The following is a 10,217-nucleotide window of genomic DNA, read 5'->3' as shown; positions in this document are numbered from 1 at the left end:
TTAGTGTCCCATTGCCAAGTAGGATTCGCATAGGATAGAGCAAAAAGCTAAAGTTTCAGGTCTTCTGGATGGTAGATTGCTAAGGTCCAATTATCATTATGATTTTTCTTTTAAGTAAGTTGCTAAAGATGATTCGGTTAGGTGTTATTTGGTTCACAGGATCCTTCGGAATACTTGGCAATGTGATGCCCATGATATCTTGTTCTCATGTTCGTTTCTAGATTATGGTGATAACATCACTTCTCAGGAAATAAAAAATTTCCTCAAAACATAGGAGTCCAATTGTTGCCCACTTAGTATCTTACATTCTTATGGGCATCTTAATTTTAGGATTAAACTCTCCCCACTATTTTGGTCGACTTATTGAAATATGAAAATATGTAGTCGATGCACATTTTCATCGACCCATCTTCCTTTTTCACAAACAATATCAGCGCTCCCTAGGGTGACACACTGGGCCATATAAATCCCTTATCTAATAGCTCTTGCAATTGTTCCTTCAACTCCTTTAGTTGTGTCGGTGCCATTCTGTACGATGCCTTAGGAATCAGTGTTGTTCCTAGAACCAGGTCAATAACAAACTCTATCTCACGATCATTTTCTGGGGCATTACACATTTGCATATGCAGTAGCTACTAACATTACCAGAAGTAATAATGACATTACGAGAAGTAATGAGGATCCTGAACCTAAATCTGTTAATGAATTTCAACATAGAAGTGATTGGCCAAAATGGAAAGAAGTTATCACATCAGAATTAAACTCTCTATCAAAAAAAGAAGTTTTTGGACTTGTAGTCCAAACACCAGAAAATGTCTAACTCGTTGGATACAAATGGGTATTTATGCGCAAGTGAAATGAAAATAATGAAATTACTTAATATAAAGCAAGACTTGTGGCACAAGGTTTCTCGTAAAAACCTAGAATTGATTATGTGGAGACATATTCTCACGCAATGGATGAAATCACTTTTAGATTCTTAATTGGGCTAGCAGTCGCTGAACAACTAATCATGCATCTTATGGACGTAGTAACAACATATCTATATGGATCGTTGGATAATGAAATTTATATGGAAATCCATGAAGGATTTAAATTGCCTGTAGCAAATTCAAAAAAATATATATAATTAAACTCCAATGTTCTTTATATGGATTAAAACAATCTAGACGCGTGTGGTACAATTGATTATGTGAGTACCTTGTAAAAGAAGGTTTCATAATTGATACAATTAGTCTATGCATTTTTATTAAAAGATCAGAATATGGATTTGCTATAATTGTTGTTTATGTTGATAATTTGAATTTAGTTAGGACTCCTAAAGAGCTCACTAAAGTTGTTAATTATTTTATGACAGAATTTGAGATGAAAGATTTAGGAAAGACAGAATTGTCTTGGCCTACAGATTGAACATGTAAATGGTGAATTTTTGTTTATCAATCTAAATATACCAAAAAGGTATTAAGGCAATTCTATATGGACAAAGTTTATCCTTTGGGATCTTTAATGATGGTGCAATCACTTGATGTTAAGAAAGATCCATTTCGACCTCATGATGAGAGGGAGGAATTACTTGGTCCTGAAGTACCAGTATAATGTATCTGACCAATTGTACAAGATTCAACATTGCATTTTCTGTAAATCTACTAGCAAGATATAGTTTTGCTTCTACTCGATGACATTGAAATGGAATTAAGCACATTCTAAGTTATTTGAGAGAAGTTGGATATGTATTTCTTTACAGAACAACTGCTATATCTTGGAAATCAATAAAGTAGACTATTACAGCAACATCCTCCAATTATTCTGAAATACTAACTATCCATGAAGCTAGTAGAGAATGCGTGTGGCTCAAATTAATGATTTCTCATATACAAGAAAATTATGGTGTAACGCCCCAAACCCGGTAGGGAATAGGGTGTTACTTTCTATAAATAATTATACAGCGGAAGTAAATAAAACCTTCAATACATTTATACCAGAGTGCTAAACAACTTTATTACAATAATATCTCCAATATCAAATATTAACATCCTTAAAAATTCCAAAACATTAAAAACATAATTAATTTAATATTTATCCTAAATAACTCTTTCTAATCCCACCCACGCTTTCACTGTGTCACTCTAATTTTCAGTATGCTCCTCAAGATATTTGTAATGTATGATAATAATTGGAGTGAGACGACGCTCAGTAAGTAAGAAAGATTATTATCAATGTGTGGCTAAAATGATCTTTATAGTGTAAAAATTCATTTAATAATTAATAATTAATACTGAAACTATTAAAAACCCAATTTTGAACAACTGTACATCATTTATAAATTATGTTCATCCAAATAATCGTATGCATATATATATATATATATATATATATATATGCATACGATTATTTGGATGAACATAATTTATAAATGATGTACAATTACTTCCCTTTATACTTTTCCTGTAAATCATCATTTTAGTCCTACTAAACGGGGCTCTGTTCACATATATAAATATGTATATACTTTCATTTATATGGCCCTGTATATATATTATTTAGGCCTATTCAATGGCCCTATTAGCATAAATATATAAATATGTATAAAAAACTCTTTTTGGCTTGTGGATGTCATGTTTACCCCCATGACTGGGTTGTGCGGTCCGAAAACTGGACTTAGCTGGTTGACTAACCAAACTAAATCAATATGATCATTATTTTAACTTTAACTTTAAATTTAACTTTAAGTGAGATTTTCCCTATCGAGTCCTGGTCCGACCCAAGTATGCATTCAGGAGAAATCCCCTTCTATAAAACCACTTTTTAAATAGTGTGGGTGCACTCATGACCATTGTAACTATTACTGAGCATCGTAACAATCGAGTCATCAGGGTTCTTAAAACATACAATTACAATTTACGTAATAAAAATAATATCATAAAAATCTCATCATTATAAAACAAGTAATAATTATAACATCTTAAAAATTTTATTCTTACTCATTTATGCAATAAAATAAGTTCATGTCACACAATTTGCGTGCTAATAATTATTATAATGCTATAAATTACCCAAGAAAATGTATAATATTTTTTAACAAAATATACTTAAGTATATTCAAATAAAAAATGGGTATGTTCAAATCCAGACATTTTAATTTAACTCAGGTATATTTAAATAAAAATCAGATATGATCAAATCCACATAATTTAATTTAATTGAGGTATATATATATATTTAAATAAAACTGATATAATTAAATTCACGTACTTAATTTAACTTAAATATATTTATGAAAATTTGACATAATCAAATTTACTTACCTTGATCTACTCCTTTAATACGGTTTAGGATGAATTCCTAAAGTGAGTTAGGAAAGTGTGGAAGAGTGAGAATTTTAAGTGTATAAAAATTCTCCGTCCCCCACTAAATCTTTTTCCTCACTTTTCTTTTAATTCTTTTTTTGAAATTTTCTATGAAAAAAGAACTAATTTCTATTTGTAGAGAATTGGAGGAAAGGATAAAATCATAATTTAGGATTACTTAAGGGTTAAGAAAAGAAAAAGAAGAGAGAGAGAGAGAGCAACAAAGGAGGGCTGTGCATGTGGAGATGTGTGTGTGTGTGTGAAATCCAATCCCAAATCAAATGATGATCAAATTGAATTGAAATCCAATCTAATCCTGACATATCCATATCCTATATAATAGTATTTTATATATATATATTATATTATATTATGCTATTTATTATTATTAATTTAATTTAAGTTTATTATTTTTATTTTTATTAGTTAATTAATTAATTAATTAATAATTTTAATTTTTTTACACTAATCATATATATATTGGGTCATTACAAGTGAGGCTTCCTATCATTGGACTTTTTTTATGACGAGGCAACTCCAAGTCTTATAGAGTTTACCAGTTTTGATGATTTTGCCAATCTCATTTTATCTTTTAGCTCCAGGTTTCTTTTATATGTATACCGTCTCGTTCGACAAGAAGATGAGGACCCTTTTCCTTCCACCAAGCATAAGGTAACTATTTCGTCATGGATTAAGTTTTGGTTTTGTGGATATTGTTGTTACCAAAACCCTTTTTCTCTCTCTTGGGGCTCGTGATGAATTTTTAAATCTTGAGTTTTCTATCCTGTCTGGACGTCTGAGTCATCATAATTGAAATCTTAAGGAAGATTTTGTTTTTACTGCCCTATGAGTTAATTCTGATGACGAAAATGAAGTGTATCTTGCATCTTTTCTAGCAACTTGTTTATGTATCTTTGCCCATGCACCCATGGTAGCTATATCCGACCAGAAACTTTTAAAGTTTCTATTTTGATGGCTCACAACATACACTTTAGTTTGGTTGTACTTATATTAGCGAGCATTTACAATAGTTTTAACCAGATATCTAGATATGAAGAGTGTGCCCTAATTTTTCATACAATTTATATATATATATATATACAATAATCAATAAATCAATTATCTGCCACGTCACAAAGTCTGATACCATATCAACATAACCCGACTCGAAATAAGGTACAAAGTAATCAGTTCATCATATACACACATTCCTAACAACGAAAGTCAATATTTACATACTATCCAGAATGCAAATAACCAGAGTTCTATACATCCATACACAACCCAAAAATCCATTACATTCTCTAGGGGATTACACAAACAGATCCCCAACACAAAACACCTACCCTGACTATTAGGGTACCAGTTCCCCTCTATCACAGAGCTCTATCTCTTGGTCTATTACAGTTCCTTGAAATATTTAAATATTTGGGCGAGACACCTCTCAATAAGATGGAATAAATTATTTACAGTGTGTGACACTTGAGTTTAGTCATATCATAATGCACTCATTTTAATGATTATATCTTTTGAGAAAATATATAGATATGTACTCATGATCTTATAATTATAAAACATAATTTTATAAGCTTTGATACCACTTCTAATACTCACACATATGTAACCTATGACAACCTGAATAAAAATGAAATTTAAATAATAAAGAGGAAAGGAGATTATCAGAGGACTCATCGACGAATACAAGGGATTCGTCGACAAGGGTTTAAGAGAATTCGTCAACGAATACTGAATTTTGTCGATGAAGAAATACCAAGAGAGGTTTTGAGCCGACTGAATTTCATCGATGAGGACTGAATTTTGTCGACGAAATTATTAAAGGATTCATCAACGAATGACGTGGCTTACGAATCCAGTTCTATAAATACAAAAAATTTGAATTTTTAACTTCACCATTAAGCAATCTCTCTCCTCTCTCTCTTCCCTTCGGTTCTCTCTCGCTCATCGATTTTTGGTCAGATTTATGCCGGATCAACAATCCGAAGTCACCATGACGCTCCTGGGGAAGTTCTCTCCAAATCTGCCGGAGCGGATCGTTGGTGAAAGCAAGTTAGAAATCATCCCTAAGTTGAGGTAAGGCTTTTTAAACCAAATTTGGTCTCGTGGTAGTTATATGAAATGATATACACGCAAAAATACTGAGGTTTAATACTGGGAATTTTTAGTTTCAGGATATTGATCAGGAAATCCTACGGGGGTTAGACCAGATATTTTAGGAGCTTTCTCAGTAGTCAGATAAAGAAATAAACTATAGTAGTTACTTTTCACACAAATTACTATTATTTATGAGTAACTTGATTTCCTGAAAGGATTTACGGTATTTGAATATTATGGAATAAATATACATTTGAGAAAAATATTGCTAATATGTTGAAATGTATATATATGTATGAGATGCCAGAAAGTATGATTTTATATAGCAAATGAGTGGCATGAATATTGCTTTTCGTGGAAAAATATCATGATATGATGATGATATGAATGAAATATGGTTTGAGAAATTATGATAGTATACAGTACATTATGATGTCGACAAATGCATGTTAAATTGATTATTTTCAGAATGATGTATTTATGTAGATTCCAGCGTGATGCCTTGTATATATATAAAATGATTTCGGCACGAGGCCGTATTTACGTATGATTCCGGTGCAAGGCCATGTATATATGAAATGTTCGGCGCAAGGCCATATTTATGAAATTATGAAAGAAGCTATATTATCATGTACTATATGTTATCAGAACCCGGATGTTAGTTTAGTTCAGTTCAGGAGCACGGTACCGTAGCTATATAGATAAGATATTTATGTTCAAATTAGTGCTAACCACCCCAGAAGGGGGTGGGAGATGGATAGTCGATGTGGCTTTCAGTAGAATGTGGACGTCCACCTGGCAGTCCGGACCAGGGTGTAGCGGGCCCATCGTACTTACAGACATATTTGACTAGGCAGTGGTCGACCAGCCATTATCGGGTCCCGCCTTCGGGCTGCACAACCCATCATGGGGGGTAATACATGACATTAGCTAGCTATTCATCCTATGCATGTTTTTAGTATTATCAGTTATAATAGATGTTTTATGTACGTTATGATGTATTACTAAATATGAAAGTATACGAGAATTTAGTATGTTATGATAGATGTTTACCGATATATGAAATGTACTGTATATGTATAATTGTATTAAATGTTCATGTTGCCACACAACTGTATTTAGTTTATTTTCCCTTACTGAGAAGTGTCTCACCCCCGAACTGAATATATTTTTCAGGAGACCCTGAGTGATCGCCAGGACGTGACTACCGTTGAGTTTACTAAGTTACCCCGTTAGGAGGGTAAGTAATGTACTAGGATCAGAATTATTTTGGTTATGAGATCCTAGATGTATTTTGAAATATTTTGTAGGAATGTAAATAAATATAGTATTTTGGGAATGTAGATAACTCTAGTATTATGCTTCTGGTATTATGTTTATGGTTGGATGATTAAGATTTTATCTTTACTATTGCTTAGGTTTCCGCTGTAATTGGCAGGTGTCCCCGTTACCCATGGGTTCGGGTTGACGTTTCTATTTATTATGGTTCATTTTATATTAACTAATTATAGGTCGTTACAGTTTGGTATCAGAGCCAAGGATTCTAGGTTCTGTAGACTCTAGAGTTCAGCAGTAATAATACCAGAGTATAGGATAAAGGGATTTGAGGTCTGGTTTTGTAGTTTAGATGCAGGACTTTCGTGGTGGTTTGGATGATTTTCCTGTGGTGCTGATTTCAAGAAAGTCATGGTAAACTATCGTCGGGTTGGGTATCTAGGTTGTAGGATTGAACCTTGAATTGAGATCAAGAGAGATGAATTAATTAGGAGAAAATATTATATGAGTTGGATGATATGTATAGAGAAGGGGGTTTTGAGTTAAGTTACTTGTTTTTCAGGATGGACCTTGGTGGCAATAGTGCCCACGCCAGTGGGAGTGAGGGTGCTGGACCCTCAGGCGCTGCGGGTAGTGATTCAGGTGGTGTCTTACGTAGCGTGACACAGCATGTTATGGCAGAAATTGCCAAGAGTTCGAAGGAACAGGGTGGTCTGTCTGTAGGCCACGGTAGTTCAATTGAGAAATTTATTAAAATGAATCCTCCGGCTTTCTCATGAGGGACAGATCCTACAGTCGCTGAAAACTGGGTGCAGAAGATAGAGAAAATATTTGCAGTGCTGCAGTGTTCAGAGGAGCAGAAGGTGTTGTTTGCCACCTATAGACTGACTGGAGAGGCCGAGAGATGGTGGTCGGCAGTGAGACTTTTAGAGCAGCAGAGGACTATACCAATGGAGATGATATGGGAGTAGTTTAAAGAAATATTCTTTGACAGGTATTTTTCAGCCTCGTCCAGGGAGGCTAAGATTGAGGAGTTCCTGAATCTGAAGTAGGGACAGCTGTCAGTACAGCAGTACGCGGCGAGGTTCATCGAGTTATCCTGCTTCGCCTTGTATATTATTCTAGATGAGGTGAAGAAGGTACGAGAATTTGAGAGAGGCCTGAGGAGAGAAATATACAAGCAGGTATCGATTCTAAAGTTGCATTATTTTGGTGAATTAGTGGATAGAGCCACTATAGTAGAGATTGATGAGCGGTTGGAAGCTGAGGAACAGAGACAGAAGAAGAGATTCTCACCTTCCGGTTCCCAGCAAGGAGTTGGTCGTACTACGTGGAAGAGAGATGACTATTATAGAGACCAGAGACTGGAGACCGAGAATTGCAATTTCTAGGGTGTGCTACCATCTCCAGTTGCCCATCTTATGGGAAGAGACACCTGGGGGAGTGTCGTGCCGGGTGAGGTGTCTGCTATAGGTGCGGGGAGCCAAGACATATGATGAGGGAGTGTCTGACACAGATTGGTGCTGCTCCTGCTCCTAGACCTGCACAAGGAGGCTACTAGGCTCCACATAGAGGCCAACAGAGGAATATGGCCCCAGCCAGAGTTTTCGCTTTGACGTCGGGCGACGCTGAGGCAGCCAATGATGTGGTAATAGGTACGGTTAATGTGTTTTCATTTAAGTTATTGCACTTTTTGATTCTGATGCCACACATTCGTTTGTGTCCTTGGGGTGTGTTAAATTGTGTAGGGTTGAAACACGATCATTAGATGTCAAGTTATTAGTGGCTACACCGACCGGGTCGGCAGTGAAATGTAGTAGGATACTTCATGTTTGTCCAGTTAATGTTTAGGGGAGAATTTTATCCGCTGATTTGGTGGTGTTGGATATGCACGGGTTTTATATCATCTTCGGCATGGATTGGCTAGCAGCTAATTATGCTATTATAGACTATCGTGCAAGGGAAGTGATATTCAAACCTCCATAGAAATCAGAATATAGATTTACAGGGTCACGGGTGCAATCCTTACCTCAGATGGTCTCAGCTATTCAGGCAAGGAGACTACTCCAGAATGGCTGTCTGGGATGTAAAGGAAATGTTAGAAAATGAATTAAAGCTCATCAATATGCCTTTGGTGAAAGAATTTACAGACGTGTTCTCGGATGAATTACCAAGTTTGCCGCTTGATCGTGAAGTAGATTTTCCCATTGATCTACTTTCAGGTACAGCGTCGATTTCTAAAACACCGTATAGAATGGCGTCGACAGAGTTGGCAGAATTGAAAGATCAATTGCAGGATTTGCTTGATAAGGGTTTCATACGAAATAGTGTATCGCCGTAGGGAGCTCCAGTGCTGTTTGTAAAGAAGAAGGATAGGTCTATGAGGATGTACATAGATTACAGAGAGATTAATAAGGTGACCATCAAGAACAAGTATCCTCTACCCCGTATCGATGATTTATTTGACCAGCTCCAGGGTACACGGGTGTATTCCAAGATCGATCTCAGGTCAGGCTACCATCAGGCAAAGGTGAGAGCAGAAGATGTATCAAAGATGACTTTTAAGACCAGATGTAGGCATTATGAGTTTCTGGTTATGCCATTTGGTCTGACGAATGCTCTTGCAATATTTATGGATTTGATGAATAAGATTTTTCATCCATATTTAGATCAGTTTGTGGTTGTTTTTATTGATGATGTACTGGTCTATTCGAGGAGCTATGAGGAGCATGAGATACATTTGAGGCAGGTTTTGCAAATGCTTAGAGAGAAGAAGTTGTATGCCATGTTCAGCAAATGTGACTTCTGGCTCGAGAAAGTTGTGTTTTTGGGGCATGTTATTTCAGGAGATGGAATTTCTGTAGATCCCAGTAAGATTGAGGCGGTAGTGAATTAGGCTAGACTGAGGAATGTCTAGGAAATGAGGAGTTTCTTGGGGTTAGCTGGTTATTACCATCGTTTCATTGAGGGATTCTCAGCTTTATCAGGGCTTCTGACATGATTGACTAGAAAGAATGCTAGATTTGAATGGGACGACAACTGTGAGCAGAGTTTTCAGGAATTGAAGCAGAGGTTAGTCACAGTGCCTGTACTGATCATCCCATCTGAGGGTGAGGGTTATACTATCTACAGTGATGCGTCCTTGAAGGGACTTGGCTATGTGTTGATGCAGCATTGCAGGGTAGTGGCGTATGCGTCTAGACAGTTGAAAGAGTACAAAAAGAACTACCCTACCCATGATCTTGAATCGGCTGTAGTGGTACACGCATTGAAAATTTGGAGGCATTACCTGTACGTCGAGTAGTGCGAGATTTTCTCCGACCACAAGAGTTTAAAATATTTCTTCACCCAGAAGGAATTGAATATAAGACAGAGAATGTGGTTAGATTTGATTAAGGATTTTGACTGTACGATCAGTTACCACCTAGAGAAAGCAAACGTGGTAGCTGATTCATTGAGCAAGAAGTCTAGAGTATCAGCATT

Source organism: Malania oleifera, chromosome 10 (genome assembly GCF_029873635.1).
Source record: "Malania oleifera isolate guangnan ecotype guangnan chromosome 10, ASM2987363v1, whole genome shotgun sequence".
NCBI lineage: Eukaryota > Viridiplantae > Streptophyta > Magnoliopsida > Santalales > Ximeniaceae > Malania > Malania oleifera.
The sequence above is the reverse complement of the archived record's forward strand: the minus strand, read 5'-3'. Positions refer to the sequence as shown.